Here is a 24,778-nt window from a genome sequence, read left to right as displayed (position 1 = left end):
TTCCTTCCAAACAACTCAACTTTAGTTTAATCTGTCCATAGAACATTTTGCCAGTAGCGCTGTGGAACATCCAGGTGCACTTTTGCAAACTTCAGACGTGCAGCAATAATTTTTTGGGACAGCAGTGGCTTCTTCCGTGGTGTGCTCCCATGAAAACCATTCTTGATTAGTGTTTTACGTATCGTGGACTCGTCAACAGAGATGTTAGCATGTTCCAGAGATTTCTGTAAGTCTTTAGCTGCACTGTGCTCTTGCAGTCATCTTTGCAGGACAGCCACTCTTAGGGAGAAGCAACTGTGCTGAACTTTCTCCATTTATATACAATTTGTGTTACCGTGGACTGATGAACATCAAGGCTTTTAGAGATACTTTTGTAACCTTTTCCAGCTTTATGCAAGTCAACAATTCTTAATCTGAGGTCTTCTGAGATCTTTGTTTGAGGCATGGTTCCCATCAGGCAATGCTTCTTGTGAATAGCAAACAAAAATTGTGTGAGCGTTTTGTATAGGGTGTTAACTCTAACCAACATCTCTAATCTCATCTCATTGATTGCACTCCAGTAGCTGACTCCTGACTCCAATTAGCTTTTGGAGAAGTCATTAGCGTAGGGGTTCCCATATTTTTTCCAACCTACACTGTGAATGTTTAAATTATGTATTCAATATAGACAAGAGAGGATGCTCTCAATTGTGCATCTGTAAAAGTTTGTGAGGGTTTTAGGTGTTAAGCCAAATGTCTTTAGCCTCCTGAGGTTGAAAAGGCACTGTTGCGCCTTCTTCACCACACTGTCTGTGTGGGTGGACCATTTCATTTTGTCAGTGATGTGTACACCGAGGAACGATGTGGATAGGGGGGAGCTCCCTCTGCTGTTTCCTGAAGTCCACAATCATCTCCTTAGAGATGGCACCACACTCCTAGAGCCCTCATCTCATCCCTGTAGGCTGTCTCGTCGTTGTTGGTAATCAAGCCTACTACTGTTGTGTCATCTGCAAACTTGATGATTGAGTTGGAGGCGTGCTTGGCCAAGCAATCATGGGTGAACAGGGAGTAGAGGAGGGGGCTGAGCACGCACCCTTGTGGGGCCCCAGTGTTGAAGATCATCGAAGAGGAGGTGTTGTTTCCTACCTTCACCCCCTGGGGGCGACCCGACCCGAGCTTGGAGGGTACTATGGTGTTGAATGCTGAGCTATAGTCAATGAACAGCATTCTTACATAGGTATGCCTCTTGTCTAGACGGGACAGGGCAGTGTGCAGTGTGGTGGTGATTGCATCGTCTGTGGCTCTATTGGGGCGGTACGCAAATTGAAGTGGGTCTAGGGTGGCAGGTAAGGTGGAGGTGATATGAGCCTTGATTAGTCTCTCAAAGTACTTCATGATGACAGAGGTGAGTGCTACGGGGCGATATTCATTTAGTTCAATTACCTTTGCTTTTTTAGGTACATGGACAATGGTGGCCATATTGATTCATGTGTAGACAAGAGAGAATATATCTGAATATATCTGTATACACACCAGCCAGCTGGTCTGCGTATGCTCTAAGGACACAGCTAAGGATACCATCTGTGCTAGCAGCCTTGCGAGGGTTAACACACTTAAATGTCTTACTCACGTCGGCCACAGAGAAGGGGAGCCCACAATCCTTGATAGCGGGCCGCGTCGGTGGCACTGTATTATCCTCAAACCGAGCGAAGAAGGTGTTCAGCCTGTTCGGAAGCAAGATGTCGATGTCTGCGACGTGGCTGGTTTTCCTTTTATAGTCCGTGATTGCCTGTAGACCCTGCCACATACATCTGGCGTCTGAGCCGTTGAACTGGGACTCAACTTTGTCCCTATACCGATCTTTAGCCTGCTTGATTGCTTTGCGGAGGGAATAACTACACTGTTTGTATTCTTCCATATTCCCAGTCTTCTTGCCCTGGTTAAATGAGGTGGTTCGCGCTTTCAGTTTTGCGCGAATGCTCCCATCTAGCCAAGGTTTTTGGTTGCTGTAGGTTTTAATAGTCACAGTGGGTACCACGTCTCCTATGCACTTCCTGATAAAGTCTTTCACCGTATTGGTATATGTGTCGATATTATTTTCTGAAGCTACTCTGAACATATCCCAGTGCGCATGATCAAAACAATCTTGAAACGTGGATTCCGATTGGTCAAACCAGCGTTGAATAGTCCTTACAACGGGTGGTTCCTGTTTGAGTTTCTGCCTATTGGAGGGGAGGAGCAAGATGGAATCGTAGTCCGATTTGCCGAAAGTTAGGGCAGGGGAGGGCCTTATATGCATTCTGGAAGGTAGTATAACAATGGTTGAGAGTTTTTGCAGCGTCGACACCCAGCAAGTGTCTGTCTGTCAGTGGGCAAAACAATGAGCATGGATCACCTTTGCTTTGTGCTACCAATTTCTGGGTATTTTCAACGTTGTACATGAACAACCAAAGGACTAAATTACCTCTTGGCAAATAACATCCAAGGACCAGGACGCTGGTATCCATGCGTAACCATTTTGGATTAGTTTTGGAACAGACGGAGAATCAATTGCTCTATTCCGGTGTTTGAAAATGAGAATGCTCAATATGCAAGCATCAGATTACAGCCTTACGCAACAACAAAGATTTGGGTCCGTTCCATAATCTTTTAGGACTGTTGTTTTTGTTCAAAAGGAAAAAAGACAATTAGAAGTGAAGGGATTGATGTTTTTGGTTTAGAGGTTTCATTCATTTTCTAAAATAAGTCTCCAGACTGGAGCTTCTAACACAGCTGCAGTGAACAGTAGATGGAAGCTTCCAGAATCATGTGATATCTAAAAAAAATGCAGAGTGCATAAATCTGATTATTATCATTCTCTTTGAATCGGATCAGGGGAAACGTGGCCTTTGGCCAAACACACAGCGATATTGGAGTACAGTAGCCTTCAGCTGTAGTGGCAGTAATGAAGATAGGGGGCTGTTTTAGTAACGCTGTTATGGTTTACTCAAGTTACATAGTAAAATGGTAATTACATTATAATAATAGCTGTTTTGATCTGGGATTCATAAAAAAACAGCACCATTACCATTTGGCATCAGGTTGTGTTGAACTGATTGAAGTAAGTACCAGATAGTACTGTTACTTCATAATTTCCTACTAAATACTAAATCCCTTTGCAAACAGGAATGTAAAATACAGTCTAGTCATGTATTAGTATTGTGCGGCAGTATTGTGCTGCAGTATTGTGAGGCAGTATTGTGCAGTAGTATTGTGAGGCAGTATTGTGCAGTAGTATTGTGAGGCAGTATTGTGCAGTAGTATTGTGAGGCAGTATTGTGCAGTAGTATTGTGAGGCAGTATTGTGCAGTAGTATTGTGAGGCAGTATTGTGCAGTAGTATTGTGAGGCAGTATTGTGCAGTAGTATTGTGCAGTGCTAAGAGTTCATTCACACTGTGGCTATGCTGGGTGTCCCTGAGTGTGTACTGAGGGTGAGGGTGTTTGTGTTGCCACTTATTAACTGTCACCCATCTCAGCTGAGGCAATATGTATGCACAGGAAGCACCTTTTTGCCTTCTCTCTCCCTAAAGATATCGCAAATGACAAAGAACGCTATCATAGCCTCCCACATATAACAGCTGAAATTGAATTTGTGGATACTTTGATTAAACCTGACAAGGACAGATTGAGTTTAACCTCTAACAAGAGAAAGACAGAGAGAGAGGCGGGTGGGGGTGGATGACAGACAGAGAGATAAAGATGGAGGGTATGTGAAAGAGAGAGAGGGTGTAGAGGGAGAGAGAGAGAGAGAGAGAGGGGTGTAGAGGGAGGGAGAGAGAGAGAGAGAGAGAGAGAGAGAGAGAGAGAGAGGGGTGTAGAGGGAGAGAGAGAGAGAGAGAGAGAGAGAGAGGGGTGTAGAGGGAGAGAGAGAGAGAGAGAGAGAGAGGGGTGTAGAGGGAGAGAGAGAGAGAGAGCAGGAAACAGAAGGGGTGTAAAGACATATGGGACAGTTACACAACCCTCCTATGACTGCATCCATGTATCATTCCTGTCCATCTGGATTACGGTAATCTAGGTGTATAAGCAATGTGTAAATGTGCTTGTATTTGTCTGTGTGTGCAATTGTGTGTGTGTGTGCGGGAGTACATACGTATGCCCACGCACTTGCGCGCATCTGTTCGCGTGAACTGTACTTCTGTGTGGTTAGTATTTATTGACTTTGTGTCAGCTGTACTCTATCTCAGGCAATGTTGTGTCCCCCAGGGATCCATGGCAACACCAACACAAAACTCGTTTTATATATCACAACACTAGCGCTACCACAATGTTGTCACACTACTTCAGTTCCTCTACGCTTCAACAATCTACCCCTAGAAAACTATATACCAACTCTCGTACCAACCTGCATTCTTCATAATGTTAATTTAATGTACACTCCACCATATACACTGGCCTATTAGCATGATATTGTGCTTCGAACATTAAGGCCCAAACTCCTGACTGAACACAGTCCTCCAGGCCACCAAGGTTAACGCAACTCCCCAGTTTTCCGGGTTGACAGATTGTTCCCCTTACACACCACGCTAAGCACTGCTGTAGAGGGACGAAAACCTTTGTGTGTGTGTGTGTGTGTGTGTGTGTGTGTGTGTGTGTGTGTGTGTGTGTGTGTGTGTGTGTGTGTGTGTGTGTGTGTGTGTGTGTGTGTGTGTGGTGTGCGTGCGTGCGTGCGTGCGTGCGTGCGTGCGTGCGTGCGTGCGTGCGTGCGTGCGTGCGTGCGTGCGTGCGTGCGTGCGTGCGTGCGTGCGTGCGTGCGTGCGTGCGTGCGTGCGTGCGTGCGTGCGTGCGTGCGTGCGTGCGTGCGTGCGTGCGTGCGTGCGTGCGTGCGTGCGTGCGTGCGTGCGTGCGTGCGTGCGTGCGTGCGTGCGTGCGTGCGTGCGTGCGTGCGTGCGTGCGTGCGTGCGTGCGTGCGTGCGTGCGTGCGTGCGTGCGTGCGTGCGTGCGTGCGTCCACAAGTGTGTCTGTGTGTGTGTTGGGCGGTTCAAGGGAAAGTACACAGTAGATGAGGTTTGAGGGTCATTGGAAGCTGTTTGATAGGACTCAAGGGAGAGTGAAGAGTGTGTATGATGTTGGACAGTTCTCCTGCTGCTTAGCATGGGTTCTCTTCACCTGCCTCTGGTCCTTATTTCTCCAAGTAAGCAGGGTGGAGGCATTAGTCTGCAGCTAGTTGTTATGGAGAAAGGAGGTATGGATGTAGTAAGAGCGGTCCGTGGGGTGCAGTAAGCTGCTCCCTTTCTTTCTGAGCTGACAGCACCTCAGACTGTCTTCAGATGACAACTTTATTGCTAATTACTAATGACACGGACCTGTCAGAATGCCAATGAGGCAGATATTAAATATGTGCATATTTAATGTGTGTCAACTAGGGAATAGGTAGGAGATCTATTTGAGCTGCTGTGTGTTTGACATGTCCTTGTCAACGTCATTAATAAGCAGTAACTCTCGCCTGCCTGGCTGGCTTGGCTGGCTGGATGGTTGGATGGCTAGCTGCCTTGCTGTCTGGCTGGCTGGATGGATGGCTGCCTGGCTGGATGGCTGCCTGGCCGGCTAGCTGCCTGCCTGGATGGCTGGCTGGATGCCTGGCTGGATGGCTGGATGCCTGGCTGGGTGGCTGCCTGGCTGGCTGGATGGCTGCCTTGATGGCTGGCTGGATGGCTGGTTGCTGTGTGTGTCATATGTAACAGTTTTACCGTGGTATAAGTGAAAGTGAGAGAGGAGTGTTTGATTGGCAGATGAAAAGGTCATTAACAATGCCTTTCTCACACTAATACCGTATGATTTACCCAATCTACCTCTCTCTTCCTCCTAATGTTTCATCCTTTCTGTTATCCCATTCTCATATCACACACACATCCTTCCTCTTCTCCTCTTCTTATCTTCTCCCTGTCCTCTATCTTTTACTTTCTTCATCATCCTCTTCCCTGCTTCCTTATTGTTATCTGTTTTTCTCTTTCTCACACACTTTCTCTCTCTCTCGCTCTAGCTCTCCCCACGTAGCATTGATAATTACTAGCGATACTCCAGAGCGCATGGCCCAGTTTGGAGGGAAAAAAAGACAGAACCTTTTTCTCTTTTCATTTGAAGTACGATTGAATACTCCAGCACACACACACACACACTCACAAATTCACTCCCAATATGGTTGAAAGATGAAGACCGAGAGTGAGGGCTTGAAAGAGAGAGGGAGAATGATGAGAGGGAAGAGGTAGGGAGTCCATCAAATGAAAGGAGAGGGAAGCCCCTGCAGTTTGGCCTCGGTCACAGAGCAGAATGCCCTTGGCTACTCAGTCAAGCAGTGCTTGTGATTACCCTCCACATTTATCAAGATGAGGTAAGCCACAGAGAACCCCAGAAACTTACAGCTCTCAGGGAGCAAGACAGTAAAACAGCATGGCAAACACACTCACTAACATACACACACACGCATGAAGACACACAAAAAGACACTTGCACACACACACTCGAACACACACACACGAACACATACAGTACACACACAAAAACACACGCACACACCCCAATCTATACACTACAGTAGTTAAGAAGCACATAGAACAAACATGTTCGTTCTACAGGGGTTCATTAATCCACATTACGTGGAAATTGCTTTGCTACCTCACTGCACCCTATCCAACTTGACTTCAGCACAATGTGTTTTTCTGAGTAATAACATTCCTGTACTGCCAGTGATTAAAGTGTCCTTGATGTCCTCTATTTGTGCTGGTGTGTGGCGGCGGTGTGAGTGTGTCATTGTGTTTATAGAGGATGATCTTGTGGTTGGGTTGTGGTGTCTCAGGCTTGGGTCATGAGCCAGAAAGATGCTATATCTATAAGAAAGCTTCTCTACACTATGCAGAGCTTCAAGTTCCTCGGTGTCCACATCACTAAGGATCTATAATGGTCCAAACACACCCACACAGACGTGAAGAGGGCATGACAACACCTTATCCCCCTCAGGGGCTGAACAGATTTGACATGTGCCCGTCAGATCCTCAAAAAGTTCTACAGCTGCACCACTGAGAGCATCTTGACTGGCTGCATCCCCGCTAAGTGTGCCAACTGCTTGGCATCTGAACGTAAGACATTTTAGAGGGTAATACGTACGACCCAGTACGTCACTGGGGCCGAGTCTCCCTGCCATCCAGGACCTCTATACCAGGCGTTGTCAGAGGAAGGCCCTAAAAATGATCAAAGACTCCAGCCACCCAAGTCATAGACTGTTCTCTCTGCTACAGCACGGCAAGAACCCTGAACAGCTTCTACCCCCAAGCCATAAGACTGCTAAATAGTTCGTTCGGATAGCTATTGGTTAACTATTTAACAATCTGCATTGACCCTTTTTTTTTCAATTTAAAGTTTTATTAAGTTTTCAAACAACCAACCAAACACATTCCACATTCACAGATGTGACAGACTTAAAAAAAAAATAATAATAATAATAATAATAAAAAATAAAAAAATGTTATATACTGTATATACATACCTACATATACATACATACACACATACACACAAATAATAATTATAACAAAATTTAAAATGTAGAACTTGCAGCAGCACTATCAAGGTTCTTATTTGCTATTTCCAGCCTTAGCTGAGATGACGAGCCAATGATTAGTTTTTAGATTTTACAGCACCTTACACAACACGCATCTGCTCACCTCCCCGATCCCCCCATTCACTCTGTCCAATTTGAGATATAGTGGAGTAGTGGAGACCAGAGTCTATCAAACTTGGGCTGTCTCTTGTGGAGGTCATAAGTGAGCTTTTCAAGAGGGAGAAAGTCAACAATCTGGTCAATCCACATTTTAAATGTAGGAGAGGTACTAGAGGCCCACAATAGAAGGATACATTTCTTAGCAAAGTATGTGATGGTCATGAGCAAATTTTCTCTGTCAGGATCAAGAACAAAGTCCTGCTGGGCATTAAGAAGATAGAGACATGGGGTCATATCAAACTGTACATCTAGTATTTTCTGTGCAGCAGTATGTATAGATTGCCAAAATCTGGCAATCTCTCTACAGCTCCAAAATACATGCATATAGGTTCCACTTTCAGAGGTACATCTTTTACAGTTAGGAGAAATGTCTGTTTTCATTTTATGGAGTCTCAAGGGAGTGTAATAAAATTTGTACAAAAATTTGTAATTCGATTCTTTCATTTTTACATTAGTAGAGGAGCAGTATACCCTGTCGCAAACCTCCGCCCATAACTCATCACTGATAGTCAGACCAAGGTCCTTTTCCCAGATTATTTTCAAAGGAGTAAAGGAGGAGCCTCCTTTCTCAGAAAGGAGTCTATAGATATAGGATATTTTGCCTTTAATGGATTGTGCTGTGACAAGAAGGGTTTCAACTTCGTTCAACTGAGTTCTAAACCTCCTCTTGGAAGTAAATGAGGAGATGACATGTCTAATTTGAAGATATTTAAAAAAATGGGATCTTGGCACATTGAATTCACTACAGAGCTCTTGAAAGGATTTCAGTGTAGTGGTCTTCTGATGAAATAGGTCTGAAAAGGTCCTGATTCCTAGAGTATGCCAAAGATTAAAGTTGGCATCCCTCAGGGCTTTTGGCAAGTCTGGGTTGCCTACTATAGGCGAGTGAGAGCATATTTGGGAGGAGATGCCCAGGTATTTCTTACAGTCCCTCCACGCTAGTAGGGTGCTGTAAATCACAAATGTTTTGGCTATGTTGCCCACTTCACTAAAGTTATTAATGAATATAGTTGAGCTTAGTGGCAATGAACCACAGGATTGGGCTTCTATCTGGATCCACGTTGACTCTTGTCTGTTTGTGATCCATGTTAGCATGTTGCGGATTTGGGCAGACCAGTAGTACAATTGAAGGGAGGGAAGGGCAAGACCGCCCTTAGATTCAGGTTTCGATAGAGTGGAGAGCTTGATCCTAGGTTTTTTATTGCCCCATATAAATTTGGTGATGCTTTGGTTAATTGTTTTGAAAAAGGAAGCTGGGAGATAGCATGGGAGCATCTGAAATAAATAGTTCAGTCTAGGGAGGATGTTCATACGGATTACATTAATTCTTCCTACTAAGCTAATTGGGAGGGAGATCCAGGTTTGGAGGTTGTTTTTGATTCGATCCAGGAGTGGAAGATAATTCTCCTTGAAAAGCCTATTCAGATCTGGTGTTATGAATATCCCAAGGTATTGAAACCCCTGTGTCTTCCATTGGAATGGGCATAGTGTCTTCATAGAACTGGTGAGTGTAATATTGAGAGGGCAGACAGTGGATTTGTTAAAATTTATCTTATAACCTGAAAACGTGCCATACTGAGCAATTGTGTCTAAAATGGGAGGAAGGGATTTCTCAGGGTTGGATATGTAGAGCAAGACATCATCCGCGTAAAGCGAAATCTTGTGCTGCAGGCCGCCTGCAGGAACACCTGTAATACTTGAATTGCTCCTTATCAACTCTGCCAGAGGCTCCGCCCCCAACAAGTAGAGCAGGGGGGATAGCGAGCACCCTTGTCTTGTGCCCCGTCCCAAAGGGAATCTGTCAGAGTTCAGTCCGTTAGTAGTCACCATGGCATTTGGATGAGAGTATAGTGATTTGATCCATTTAATAAAGTTTGGGCCCATATTGAACTTTTCTAAGACTGAGAACAAAAAGCTCCACTCCATCCTGTCGAACGCCTTCTCAGCATCCAGTGAAGCCAGCAGGACAGGGGTCTTCTGTGCGTTTACTTGATCAATAATATCAAAAAGACGGCGAATGTTATCAGAAGAGTATCTGTCTCTAATAAATCCAGTTTGGTCCGCTTTTATTATTTTGGGAAGAAGAGTGTTTAGTCTTTTGGCCAGCAATTTGGTAATTATTTTGTAGTCGAAATCCAACAAGCTTATGGGCCGGAAGGAGGAGCAGGATAGGGGGTCCTTGTCTTTTTTGAGCAACACTGTAATGCGAGCTGTGCGCATTGAGTCTGGGAGAACTCCGTTTTTGCAAAAATCCTCCAGCATTGGCATGAAAATAGGGCTAAGCTGGGGCCAAAAAGCTTTGTAGAACTCTCTGGGGAATCCATCTGGGCCTGGGGACTTGTTAGGTGGCATGGAGGTAATTGCCTCCAGGATCTCCTCAGGAGTGAAGGGGGAGTTGAGATCTTCTTGGTCAGTCTCTGATAGTTTAGGTAGCGAGATTCCCTCTAGGAAGGAGTGGAGTTCTGCTTCCGTGTGTTTTCTCTCAGAGGTATATAGTTTGCAGTAAAAATCATGAAAAGTTAAATTGATCTTTTTTGGGTCATATGTGACCTCGTCCTCTGCTGTTCGGATAGCCATAATTGTACGCTCTGACTGCTCTTTTTTTAATTGATAAGCAAGCAATCTACTAGGCCTATTGCTATACTCATGGTATTTCTGTTTAGTAAAGAAAACTTTTTTTTTAATCTCCCGAGTATAGTCCAAATTCAGTTTGGCTTTGGCTGCTTTAAGTTGACTCCAGGAGGTGCTGTCTGTGGATTGTTTATGTACTTTTTCACAGCGTTCCAGCTCCCTCTCCAGATCTAGCCTGTGTGCTTCCATTGCTTTTTTCTTAGAGGAAGCATATGCAATTAGATGACCTCTTAGTGTGGCTTTAGCAGCGTCCCACATTGTGGCCGGAGAAACAGGAGAATCTTTGTTGTCTTGTGTGTAGTTGTCTATCCATGTAGTTACCAATGTATGGAATGCTTCGTTTGATAGCATGGAGGTGTTGAATTTCCAGCTCTTTGACCTCGGGATGTTTTTGCAGAGGTCAAAGCGGAGGTGGACAAAGGCGTGATCCGAAAGCGCTATGGGTCCGATTCTACACGTGGCTGAATTTATGAAACTCTTTGGGATAAAAATGTAATCTATACGGGAGTAGGTGTTATGGACATTAGAGTAGTATGTATAGTCCATAGATGAGCTATTAGTCTCTCTCCAGATATCTATCAGTCCCATCTCTTTAGTAAGAGAGTTCAACATCTTTGCAGATCTAGGATTTGTGGTGGGGACTTGAGATGATTTGTCTAGGGTTGGGTTCAGGGTACAATTAAAATCTCCGGCCAACACTCCAAAGGAAACACAATGCTCATTGAACAGGGTTATCATTTTCGACATAAAAGCAGGAGTATCTGTGTTAGGGGCGTATATGTTTAAGAGAGTAATTGGTTGCCCATACAGTGACCCAGTTATCAAAATAAATCTCCCCTCCGGATCAGATATGTTTTTGTCAATTATGAATGGAACATTCTTATGGATAAGTATGGCTGTGCCTCTACTGTTGGATTTGAAAGATGAGAAATACACCTGTCCCACCCAAGCTCTGCGGAGTTTGGCATGTTCAGCATCACAGAGGTGTGTCTCTTGCAATAGCGCGATGTCTGCTTTTTCCTTTTTTAGAGCACATAGTATCTTTTTCCGTTTTATTGCATGACCTAGACCATGGCAGTTCCATGTCAATAGATTTAAGGTACTAGTCATCGTCATCGAACAGTAATCGAACTTTCGTATGGTGATTGGGCGCGGTGGTTGTCTGGCTGCTGGTGGGGTGCTCGGTGAGCTCTCTCGAGTTCTATGGGTCTGTCGGTGGACAGGTGGAGCCACTCGGGAAGTTTGTCTTGCAGGTAGCGGATCAGTGGCATGTTTCCCTCTTCTTTTTCGCCCAGATTTAATAGAACACAATTATTCCTTCGCCCCCTGTTTTCCAGGTCCTCTGTTTTCTCTTCCAGCTGCTCTATTTTTTTTTTAGCATATGCTATTGTTTCCATGGCGTCTGTCAATAAGTTTTCCGTGGATAGGATTCGCCCCTCTGCCTCGTCCAGGCGCCCCGCGTTTATGGTTATCTTGTTGTTTATGTCAGGCAAAGCATTTTCCAGGATTGTCACCTTGCCCCCTATCGCACTGAGCTGAGCGTTAATGGCATCTAGTTTAGTGTTGAGTTCTGTACGTTGGGATCTCAGCTCAGAAAAGATGTCTTCGACAGAGTGCGAGGTTGGCCTTCGTTGGGCCTCGGGGGGGAACGGGTCCTCTTGCTCCTGGCTAATGGCGCTAGCTTTTTCTGAAGCTAGCTGCTTCTTGGAGGCTTTTTCCGTCGCTAGTGCTCGAGTCCGGGTAAAAATGTCACCTGTAGTGTCGCCTTTTGTAGCCGCCATGACTTTTTGACTAAAGCTAAATGAGTTTAAACTTGAAGTGGAGGTAAGATTAGGAATTGGAAACTACTTGTGCGGAGCTCCTAGTTCATGCGGCCATCTCGTTCAGGGGTCACGTGATCCCTCCGCATTGACCCTTTTTACACTCCGTTCTTTGACTCATCACATACGCTGCTACTGTTTATTATCTGTCCCTTTCTTTTTAGTTATATGTACATATCTATCTCAATTACCTCGTACCCCTGTACATCATACCGGTACTTCTTGTAAATTGTCTATCTTATTACTTGTATTTTATTTCTCTATTTTCTTTCGCTCTGCATTGTTGGGCAAGTCCACACCTCTTGTTTACGAAGCATGTGACGAGTAACATTTGATTTGACTTGAACATACAGCTGCAGAACCATAGCGATCCCACTGATATTCTATCCTATGTGTGGAACACACTGGGAGTTCTGCGATGTACATGATAGTCAGCCTGGGGTCTGTTTAGCTCGGACGTCACACTGGCATCCATGTTTGATGACGACACATGCTCTGTATGACTGCCCTCACCCTGGACTGGTGTGGAATGGTGATGAAATAGTGATGGCTCAGCCTATTGGTGCCAACGAGGGGAGCAATGTGAGGAACATGCATCCAAAGTGTTGGTTTCCTCTTTAATTGGCTCACACTGGGGAAACAGCGAGAAGGAAGCAAAATGAAACAGCAAGAACATCATATTATATTAATTAAAGTGTATTGATGCGTGAGATTAAATTAGACAGAGCTAGTGATGAAAATAAGAGTATTGTGGGTAGAGAGTGTGTCTATATATGTTTCTGTACATAGGTGAGTGTTACCCTGTGTCTGATGAATGAAATTAGCATAGATCTGTTACCGTGGTGATTCTGGCTGTGTCCAAATATCCATACTTGCATTTTAAACAGTAGGCAACTTGGGTATGCAAACATAGAACCTTTTAAAGTATGTGAAATTTCAAAATTGAGTACACTTTAAATGCCAGGATGTCATACTCGTTTCGTTTTTTAGTACAAATTCGCTGCATGCTATTGAGGAAGAGAATCATCATTTCAGATCCACGTGTGTATGACAGCAGCTGACAATCAACTGATAATGAGATGCGATGTAGGAAAGAAAGAATGGCGGAAACACAACGGCGCATTGGATGACGCATTCTCAGTATACTGTAAGGGAGGCTTGTATGTTAATATTTGATGCTTATTGCGTACATATTTACAAAACAGTATGTTCTAAATAGCATGTAGTATGATTAGTACATAGTAGGACGTTTTAGATTTCGGACACAGCCAGTGTGACTTGTCTGTTGTGGCACCGAGGCTCTCACCCTACCCGTATGCTACCACAGCATTAGCTAGGATGACACTGTGTGTGTGTGTGTGTGTGTGTGTGTGTGTGTGTGTGTGTGTGTGTGTGTGTGTGTGTGTGTGTGTGTGTGTGTGTGTGTGTGTGTGTGTGTGTGTGTGTGTGTGTGTGTGTGTGTGTGTGTGTGTGTGTGTGTGTGTGTGTGTGTGTGTGTGTGAGAGAGAGAGAGAGATAGATGTCTGTAGTGGTAATGTAGTGCATAGCTGCAGTATCCTGTGACAGGGAGTCAGTGTTATGATTCTGCACTATGTAGTCTGCTGTCTGTTTGACTCTCACGTCAATGTCATTGCGCAATATGTCCAATCAAATGTGCGTGTGCACTCATATGTCTTTGCTGATGCTGGATGAAGTTTTGAGGGGAGCTCGTAAAACGGCTAATGAGCTTTGAGGCAACCATATTCAGGTACGGCTAGTCTTTTAAGGGCCCTAAGCGAGATTTGGTTGGGATGCGGGCAAAACATTTTTTGTGGGCCCCCCTTTTGATGGTGGAGAGAATAATGCAAGTTTTATTAGAGTATTAGAGTTTATTAGAGTTTCTGTATTCTACACATTTTGCCATGGGGAATAGAGAAAATGTTGCTGTGTTTAAGCACGTTTCTACAGTTCTACACATTTTGCCATGGGGCAGAGAGAAAATGTTGGAGTGACTAACAACATCAGTGGCGGCCCCCTGGAGGTCAGGGTCCCTGCGTATTTGGCCATTTTCAGCACAAGTTTAGATAACTGGCTTGACTAACTTACTAATCAACACATTGTTAGCTGTACTTCTGATGCACAACCAAACTTCAAACTTACAACTTGTGTATTCTAGTATTCTAACTCTCAACAGTAAGTTGGGATCCTGACTGAGTTCCAAAAATATATATGTTTTGGTTGGGTGGGGCCCTAAGCGACCGGAGGCCCTAAGCGACCGCTTATGTCGCTTATGCCTGGAGCCGGCCCTGCCCATATTGGTGAACCTATCTGTAATTGGGAAAATAACATTTGTGCCTACACTGAGATAAACTAAGAACTATCCTAGCCATCCCTTCTGGTCCTGCTGCCACCCAGACATCCCCTCTGGTCCTGCTGCCTCCCAGCCATCCCCTCTCCCCTCTGGTCCTGCTGCCACCCAGACATCCCCTCTGGTCCTGCTAACTCCCAGCCATCCCCTCTCCTCTCTGGTCCTGCTGCCTCCCAGCCATCCCCTCTCCCCTCTGTTCCTGCTGCCTCCCAGCCATCCCCTCTCCCTCTGGTCCTGCTGCCTCCCAGCCATCCCCTCTCCCCTCTGGTCCTGCTGCCTCCCAGCCATCCCCTCTCCCCTCTGGTCCTGCTGCCTCCCAGCCATCCCCTCTCCCCTCTGGTCCTGCTGCCTCCCAGCCATCCCCTCTCCCCTCTGGTCCTGCTGCCTCCCAGCCATCCCCTCTCCCCTCTGGTCCTGCTGCCTCCCAGCCATCCCCTCTCCCCTCTGGTCCTGCTGCCTCCCAGCCATCCTCTCTCTCTCAGTAAAGAGCTCCCCTGGGACAGCTCTTTCTCTTTCTCTAGCCTTAACGCTCCCTCTCTCTTCAGCTCTTTCTCTTTCTCTAGCCTTAACGCTCCCTCTCTCTTCAGCTCTTTCTCTTTCTCTAGCCTTAACGCTCCCTCTCTCTTCAGCTCTTTCTCTTTTTCTCTAGCCCTAACTCTCCCTCTCTCTTCAGCTCTTTCTTTTCTTTCTTTCTTTCTTTCTTTCTTTCTTTCTTTCTTTCTTTCTTTCTTTCGCTAGCTATGGTATAAAGAGGCCGCGAGAGCTGCCATGCTATTTCCATTGATGGATGTAGAACATTAACAGAACAACAGTGGAGACTTAATGGCGCCTGGGAGATTCTCAGTGAGAGATACCCAGTGGTACTTCTGATGCTTGCTAGAGTTGGTAAAGGCCACAGTGGCAAGTCTGGTAAACAGTGAGTTTACAAAACATCAGGAACACCTTCCTAATATTGAGTTGCACCCACTTTTGCCCTCAGAACAGCCTAAATTCATCTGGGTATGGACTCTACAAGGTCTCGAAAGCATTCCACAGTGATACTAGGTCATGTTGACTTCAATGCTTCCCACAGTTGTGTCAAGTTGGATGGATGTCCTTTGGGTGGTGGACCAGTCTTGATACACACAGGAAAATGTTGAGTGTGAGTCAACATGGCCCAGCATCCCTGTGGAACGCTTTCAACACCTTGTAGAGTCCATGCCCTGACAAATTGAAGCTGTTCTGAGGGCAAACTCAATACTAGGAAGGTGTTCCTAATGTTTAGTACACTCAGTGTATCTCTGGTATGATGAGGAGTTGTTCTGGCTCTTGTCTTCAATTTGTTAACAGCAGCCTTTGTGTACATTACAGTATGTTTGGACAGTGGACCCTGTTCAGTGTGGGAGTGAAACAATAGATCTATTGGCCAAGACAGACATCAAGCAGTGGTGTTGATTAGTCCCATCTTGCATGAGCTGTCTATTGAACGTCTGTCTAATGAACATCTGTTTCTTCAGCACACATACAGCCAAGTGTCCTAATAAGATGACAGTCATCTCTCTCGCTCTACAATCCCTTGTTGTTTCTCTGATTTCCTTGTTGTCACCCCCCCCCCCCCCCATTCTCACACATCCGCAGGGACGTGTAATAAACGGCCTCACTTCTCTGATTGGGTGATGTATGGTGTTATTGGATAGGATGAAAGCCCACATAACTCAAAGGATATGGGATAGAGAGAGGGGGATAGAGAGAGAGCGAGAGAGAGAGTGATAAAGAAAAAAGGGAGAGATTAGAGGGAGAAAGAGAGCCTTGTAGCTACACAATTGTAACCATGGGAGTCTCTGTCACATTGTTACTGATGTCCCGACCCTGGCTCTGTTCCTATGGGAAATAATAGCCCTTCAAATCACATACCCACATAGTGAGTACACACACACACACACACACACACACACACACACACACACACACACACACACACACACACACACACACACACACACACACACACACACACACACACACACACACACACACACACACTGTCCTGAGTGTGAGGAAAAAGGCGAGCGGAATTCGCAGTGCCCTGCCTGCCTGGCTCTCAGGGGAGGCTGGCGGAGGAGGAGGTTAGAAACATGGGAACTCCCATCTGACCCTCAGTCCTCCAAAGGTTTCCTCACAAACCCCTCACTCATCCATGTTTCATCCCCCTTATTAAAGCTGCATTGTGGAGGAGAGGCAGCCTGCTAGCTGGACCAGGCTGTTCCCTCTAACTGAGAGTGACTGAGCATTAAGGCACGGCACCACGGCACCTGCAGACTCCTGCTGGGGGATTGTCAACTTGGAGCCCCACAGAGCAGGGGGAGGGGAAGTGAGGAGGGGAACTTAGATTTGGAAAGGAAGAGGTTGACGGAGTGAACCGGACCAGACTCAGCTGGCTGGATGCCTCTGAGCTGCAAGGATTATTTTTCTGTCGGTTTCTTAAATGAACACAAAGTAGACTGCAGGGATCCTGCTCATGAAACATTCAGTTCTTCTATTCCTCCTCCTCCTCCTCCTCCTCCTCCTCCTCCTCCTCCTCCTCTTCTCTTGCCCATCACAAATAAATGTGTGATGCTGATGTATATTTTATGGAGCAGAAGACAGGCTCGTTCTCTCACTTGACTTAATCCTCCAATGACCCAAAACCTTGCTGAAAACAGCACTGGCAAAGACAATGGGCAGAGAGAGATAAGGTGCTGGCGGGGGCTCTGTTCATGCCATCAGTTTGTCTATTTTTGTCTTTAGCTTTTATTAAACTGTTATTCATCATTATTAGATGATGTTGCAAATATTTCAAATCAAAGTGTATTGGTTGCGTATACAGTTTACAAGATACTTTAGTGGGTGCAGCAAAATACTTCTGTTACTATCTCTAAACATTGCAGTAAAATACTTATGTTACTATCTCTAAACATTACAGTAAAATGCTCCTGTTACTAGCTCTTAACATTGCAGTAAAATGTAAAACAAGTACATAAATAATCGACCCCCGACAAAATAAAAAATAAATCATGAAATGTCGTAACGAATCTAATTAACATCCCAAATAGCACTGTAACAGTAATTCAAATGCAAAATCTATATGTATATACACCTGATACATATATATGTATAGTATGTGAATGGTGTGTATAGACAGCATGAATAGAAAAATTGTGGATGGTAGTAGTTATATGGGATTAGTCATGAATAGATAACAGTATGTACATATAAAGTGGATTAAACAGTATGTAAACATTATTAAAGTGACCAGTTTTCATTGACTCTATGTACATAGGGCAGCAGTCTCTGAGGTGCAGGGTAGGGTACCTAGTGGTAGCTGGCTAGTAACAGTGTCTAAGGTTCAGGGCAGGGTACTGGGCGGAGGCCGGCAAGTGATGGATGTTTAACAGTGTGATGGCCTGGGGACAGAAGCTGTTCATCAGTCTCTCGGTCCCAGCGTTGATGCACCTGTACTGTCTCCGCTTTCTAGATGGAAGCAGGGTGAACAGTTCGTGGCTCGGGTGGCTGAGGTCCTTGATGATCTTCTTGGCCTTCCTGTGACACCGGGTGCTGTAGATGTCCTGGAGGGCAGGCAGTGTGCCCCCGATGATTCGTTGGGCTGACGGCACCACACTCTGGAGAACCCTGCGGTTGTGGGCGGTGCAGTTGCCGTACCAGGCAGTGATACAGCCCGACAGAATGCTACATTCTTAGAAAAAAAGGTTATTTGGGGTTCTATATAGAACCTTTTGGTTCTTTGGATGAGATTAAAGAACCCTTTACTAAAAAAGGTTCTGACTGTACATGCTCTTTCCATGACATAGACTGACCAGGTGAATCCAGGTGAAAGCTATGATCCTATGATTTGTATTTGATTAAGGATCCCCCATTAGTTCCTGCCAAGGCGGCAGCTACTCTTCCTGGGGTCCAGCAACATTAAGGCAGTTATATACAACTTAAAATATTACATTACGTTACATTTCATAACACTTTTCACAACATATTAAGTGTGTGCCCTCAGGCCACTACTCTACTATCACATATCTACAGTACAAAATCCATGTGTACGTGTGTGTACGTGTGTCTTATCATGTGTATGTGCCTGTGTGTGTGTGTCTCTTCACAGTCCCGCTGTTCCATAAGGTGTATTTCTATCGTAAAAAAAAAAATCTGATTCTACTTCTTGCATCAGTTACTTGATGTGGAATAGAGTTCCATGTAGCCATGGCTTTATGTAGTACTGTGCGCCTCCCATAGTCTGTTCTGGACTTGGGGGTTGTGAAGAGGCCTCTGGTGGCATGTCTTGTGGGGTATGGATGGGTGTCCCAGCTGTTTGCCAGTATTTTAAACAGACACCCCCTTCATTGTTTGTTACTTTTATTTCTTATTTTTGGGGGGTATTTTTCTTAACTGCATTTTTGGTTAAGGGATTTTAATGAAGTATTTTACTCTAAGGTCTACACCTGTTGTATTCGGCGCATGTGACAAATACTATTTTATTTTATTTTATTTTATTTGATTCAGCATGTTAACACTTCTTACAAAAACACGTAGTGATTAATTATATCTCTCCTCCACTTTGAGCCATGAGAGATTTGCATGCATATTATTAATGTTACCTCTTCGTGTACATTTAAGTACCAGCCGTGCTGCCCTGTTCTGAGCCAATTGTAATTTTCTGAGGTCCCTCTTTGTGGCACCTGACCACACGACTGAACAGTAGTCCAGGTGTGACAAAACTGGGCCTGTAGGACCTGCCTTGTTGATAGTGTTGTTATAAAGGCAGAGCATCGCTTTATTATGGACAAACTTCTCCCCATCTTAGCTACTACTGTATTAGCATGTTTTGACCATGACAGTTTACAATCCAGGGTTACACTAAGCAGTTTAGTGACCTCAACTTGCTCAACTTCCACATGATGTATTACAAGATTTAGTAATTTAGGGTTTAGTGAATGATTTGTCCCAAATACAATGCTTTTAATTTTAGAAATATTTAGAACTAACTTATTTCTTGCCACCATTCTGAAACTAGTGTTGCAGTGATTTAACTCGCTGTAGTAGCTGACGTGTATAGTGTTGAGTCATCCACATACATAGACACACTGGCTTTACTCAAAGCCAGTAGCATGTCATTAGTAAAGATTGAAAAAAGTAAAGGGCCTAGACAACTGCCCTGAGTAATTACTGATTCTACCTGAATTATGTTGGAGAGGCTCTGGTGTTCTGTTAGACAGGTAACTCTTTATTCACAATATAGCAAAACAACCATTAGTAAACGTTTGGAAAAATGGTGTTTGACCAGATACAATGCCATTTTACTGTGAACATATTAGCAACAGACTTTCCGGATGCTTATATGGGAGGACATTCAACTAGCACGGCACTTGCACAAATGACTGATGATTGGCTGAGAGAAATTGATGATAAATGCTAGCTAGAAGCATGAGGAAATAATATGTTTAATTAAAGTGTACATTCTTAGATAAAAAAGGGGGTTCTATATAGAGCTTTTTGGTCAATTCAAAATGTAACTGCCATTCCGATTCAAAAAAACAACTGCCAATCTATATTCCAGCATGACAACACAAGAGGACAGTGGCTGAACTAACTTGCAACTAGCCTATAAGCATGTTATTTTTCAACGTATTAAGGTAAGCAAAGAGTATCATTTCATTCAAATACATGAAGCCAAAGTTGTATGATAAACTATAGGCTATTAGAGTATAACGTTATTAGAATGTGAGCACTTTTGTAAGGTAACTTAGCTAGCTAAACATAAAAAGCTAGGCTACTTTAATTAGCCCCTTTACAAGCTAGCCAGCTACAGTAACCCTTTCAAATAAACATTATTTTCTATTATGGGATATGTCAAATAGAGCTACAGACCCAGCCTGACGTTGGCAAATAGCAAATAGTTTATTTTATTTCAGTATTTCAGTGTGGAGTCAATTGAGGGGACTAGCCTATATTTCATGAAGCCATTAGAAGACTGTTGCTGACTGAGAGGAGGTAAGTTATGTATAAATGATTTATGATTTATAATCATTACATTACTTTTAACACACTATTTATGTTTTTCTCAAGTCTGGCAGTATCCCAGAACTATCAGAGGCAGAGGATCTCTCTTTCGGCTGCTGCTGACATCAACTGCATGTAAATTGTTATTCTACATCATAATAATTATATGTTTGCATGGCATTTTTTGGGCAGATTACCTTGTGTTTATTTCTGAAGATGAACTTGTTTTTGCTGCTTTGGACCTGTGGCAGGAGCTGGGACCTGTGGCAGGAGCTGGGACCTGTGGCAGGAGATGGGACCTGTGGCAGGAGCTGGGACCTGTGGCAGGAGATGGGACCTGTGGCAGGAGCTGGGACCTGTGGCAGGAGCTGGGACCTGTGGCAGGAGCTGGGACCTGTGGCAGGAGCTGGGACCTGTGGCAGGAGATGGGACCTGTGGCAGGAGATGGGATTTGTGGCCAAAAGGTGGCCGATTCAAACTCAGGGGTGTGCCCTGTGATATAAATGGGCGGAATTGATCTGACAACTTGAAGGCTGCTGGGTTCACATCCTCAAAATATTCCCTTACCGTTGGGACCTTGATCAAGGCCCTTAACCCCACAACATGCTCTTAAACCAGGGCCGTGGCATGCATCTTGAACCTGTACTTGTCTCAACTGTATGTGTGAGGTCTGCTGTTCGGGAGGGGGGTTGAGAACGGAGAAGAAGACACATTTCTGTTGTTCACTGTAACCAATGGACAAAGTATTGCGATTCTAAAGAAGTCAGCCAGAGTTGACGTGGGCCATCATTCAAACAAAGAGTTGCCTCCCTAACCACCAGCGCATATTTCCAAACTATGTTCGCGTATAATGACAATAAATTCTCAAAACTATGCTGGTATTCTTTTGTCCATTATTTAATTGTTATTAAATTATATTCTTAGATCAAAATATGACTATTTAAAAGTAGTAGACATAATTCTTAAATATCACCATGCAGGGTTCTATATGCAACCATTTTGGTTCAGTGAAGAAGAACCTCCAGGGTTCTGATCAAAGAACCCTATAAAAGGGTTATATATAGAACTTTTAGGGGTTCCATATATGAAGCAAGCGATAGAACCATTTTTGCTTCTATAAGGACATTATTTTTCTAAGAGTGTATCGATGGTGCATCTGTAGAAGTTTGTGAGGGTTTTAGGGGCCAAGCCAAATGTCTTCAGCCTCCTGAGGTTGAGGAGGCCCTGTTCCACCGTTTCACCATGCTGTAGGTGTGAAGGGACCTCATTGATGTGCATGCCATAGATCTTGAAGATTTTTACCCTCTCGACTGCCTCCCCATTTATGTGGTTGGGGGAGTGCTCTCTCTTCTGTCTCCTGTAGTCCACAATCAGCTCCTTAATTTTGTTGAGGAAGAGGTTATTTTCTTGGCACCACTCCGCCAGGGCTTTCACCTCCCTGTAGGCGGCCTCGTCGTTGTTGGTAATCAGGCCTACTACTGTTGTGTCGTCAGCAAACTTGGTGATTGATTTGGAGATGTGCGTGGCTACTCAGTCATGGGTGAACAGGGAGGGGGCTGAGAACTCACCCCTGTGGGGTCCCCGTGTTGAGGATCAGTGTGGCGGAGGTGTTGTTGCCTACCTTCACCAACTTGGATTGGTCCATCAGGAAGTCTAGGACCCAATTGCACAGACACAGGGCCCTGAGCTTAGTGATGAGCTTGGAGGACACACTGGTGTTGAAGTCTGAGCTGTAGTCAATGAACAGCATTCTTACATAGATATTCCTCTTGTCCAGGTGGGATAGGGCAGTGTGCAGTGCAATGGCGATTACGTCGTCCGTGGATCTGTTGGGGCGGTATGTGAATTGTAGTGGGTCTAGGGTGTTGGGTAAGCTGGAGGTGGTATGATCCTTAACTAGCCTTTCAAAGCACTTCATGATGACAGAAGTGAGTGCTACACAGCGATAGTCATTTAGTTGAGTTACCTTCACTTTGTTGGATACAGGAACAATGGTGGACATCTTGAAGCAAGCGGAGACAACAGACTGGGATAGGGAAAGATTGAATATGTCTGTAAACACTCCATTCAGGTGGTCTGCACATGCTCTGAGGATTGTCAGTAAGGAAGGCAGAAAAATATTTTTGATAGTCTGAGTTTACAACACACACAACCAAATATGGCCTTTAAAAGGGTATATAAATGATTAAGTTGTCAATGCAATAAAGCACACACACAGATTATAAAGGGAAAGACAGACACGTCTGGGCCAGCAGCCTTGTGAGGGTTAACACGCATAACACGCTTGTCTTACTCACGTCGGCCGCGGAGATCAGGAGCACACAGTCCTCGTGAGCGGCGGGGGCCCACGTTGGTGTTGTTTTCCTTGAAGAGGGCGAAGAAGGTGTTTACCTTGTCCGGAAGAGAGGTGTGTCCGTGGTTTGCCTGTCTTTCCCTTTATAATCTGTGTGTGTGCTTTATTGCATTGACAACATAATCATTTATATACCCTTTTAAAAGCCATATTTGGTTGTGTGTGTTGTAAACTCAAACTATGAAAATCATTTTTCTGCCTTCCTTACTGACACGCTGCTATTAACCCTTTCTATGCAATTTCAAGTTCCTCTCGCCCCTAAATATCTATTACACTACTATTCTATCGGCCCCTGTCCATGGGCCCTATCTGTCTCTGTCCACGGGCCCTACCTGTCTCTGTCCATGGGCCCTGTATGTCTCTGTCCACGGGCCCTATCTCTCTGTCCACGGGCCCTATCTGTCTCTGTCCACGGGCCCTATCTGTCTCTGTCCACGGGCCCTATCTCTCTGTCCACGGGCCCTATCTGTCTCTGTCCACGGGCCCTGTATGTCTCTGTCCACGTGCCCTATCTGTCTCTGTCCACGGGCCCTATCTGTCTCTGTCCACGGGCCCTATCTGTCTCTGTCCACGGGCCCTATCTCTCTGTCCACGGGCCCTATCTGTCTCTGTCCACGGGCCCTATCTGTCTCTGTCCACGGGCCCTATCTGTCCCTGTCCATGGGCCCTGTATGTCTCTGTCCACGGTCCCTATCTCTCTGTCCACGGGCCCTATCTGTCTCTGTCCACAGGCTCTATCTGTCTCTGTCCACGGGCCCTATCTGTCCCTGTCCATGGGCCCTGTATCTCTCTGTCCACGGGCCCTATCTGTCCCTGTCCACGGGCCCTGTCTGTACCTGTCCACAGGCCTTATCTGTCTCTGTCCACGGGCCCTGTCTGTCTCTGTCCACGGGCCCTATCTGTCTCTGTCTATGGGCCCTGTATGTCCCTGTCCACGGGCCCTATCTGTCTCTGTCCACGTGTCCTGTCTGTCTCTATCTACAGGCCCTGTATGTCTCTGTCTACGGGCCCTGTTTGTCTCTGTCCATGGGTCATATCTGTCTCTGTCCACGGGCCCTATCTGTCTCTGTCCACGGACCCTATCTGTCCCTGTCCACAGGCCCTATCTGTCCCTGTCCACAGGCCCTATCTGTCCATGTCCACGGGCCCTATCTATCCCTGTCCACATGCCCCATCTGTCCCTGTCCATAGGCCCTATCTGTCCCTGTCCACAGGCTCTATCTGTCTCTGTCCGCAGGCCCTATCTGTCCCTCTCCACAGGCCTTATCTGTCCCTGCCCACGGGCCCTATCTGTCCCTGTCTATGGGCCCTATCTGTCCCTGTCCACAGGCCTTATCTGTCCCTGTCGATGGACCCTGTCTGTCCCTGTCGATGGGCCCTGTCTGTCTCTGTCCACGGGCCCTATCTGTCCCTGTCTACATTCATTATCTGTCTCTATCGACAGGCCTTGTATGTCTCTGTCTACGGGCCCTGTATGTCTCTGTCCATGGGTCCTATCTGTCCCTGTCCATGGGCCCTGTCTGTCTCTTTCCATGGGCCCTGTATGTCTCTGTCCATGGCCCCTGTATGTCTCTGTCCACGGGCCTTATCTGTCTCTGTCCACGGGCCCTATCTGTCCCTGTCCACGGGCCCTATCTGTCTCTGTCCACGGGCCCTATCTGTCTCTGTCCATGGGCTTTATCTGTCTCTGTCCACGGGCCCTATCTGTCTCTGTCCACGGGCCCTATCTGTCCCTGTCCACGGGCTTTATCTGTCCCTGTCCACGGGCCCTATCTGTCTCTGTCCATGGGCTTTATCTGTCTCTGTCCACGGGCCCTATCTGTCTCTGTCCACGGGCCCTATCTGTCTCTGTCTATGGGCCCTGTATGTC

At 45.5% G+C, this 24,778-nt stretch overlaps 1 protein-coding gene across 1 annotated transcript in view; it reads left to right on the top strand.

Moving 5' to 3' along the window:
* The window catches only part of LOC139552455 (fibroblast growth factor 11-like), a 79,103-nt gene that overhangs the window by 10,266 nt on the left and 44,059 nt on the right, over positions 1-24,778 (top strand). The gene's annotated exons all lie outside the window — the stretch shown is intronic.

This window comes from Salvelinus alpinus, chromosome 24 (assembly GCF_045679555.1).
Source record: "Salvelinus alpinus chromosome 24, SLU_Salpinus.1, whole genome shotgun sequence".
Taxonomy (NCBI): Eukaryota; Metazoa; Chordata; class Actinopteri; order Salmoniformes; family Salmonidae; genus Salvelinus; species Salvelinus alpinus.
This window is presented reverse-complemented; position numbering and strand designations above follow the sequence as displayed.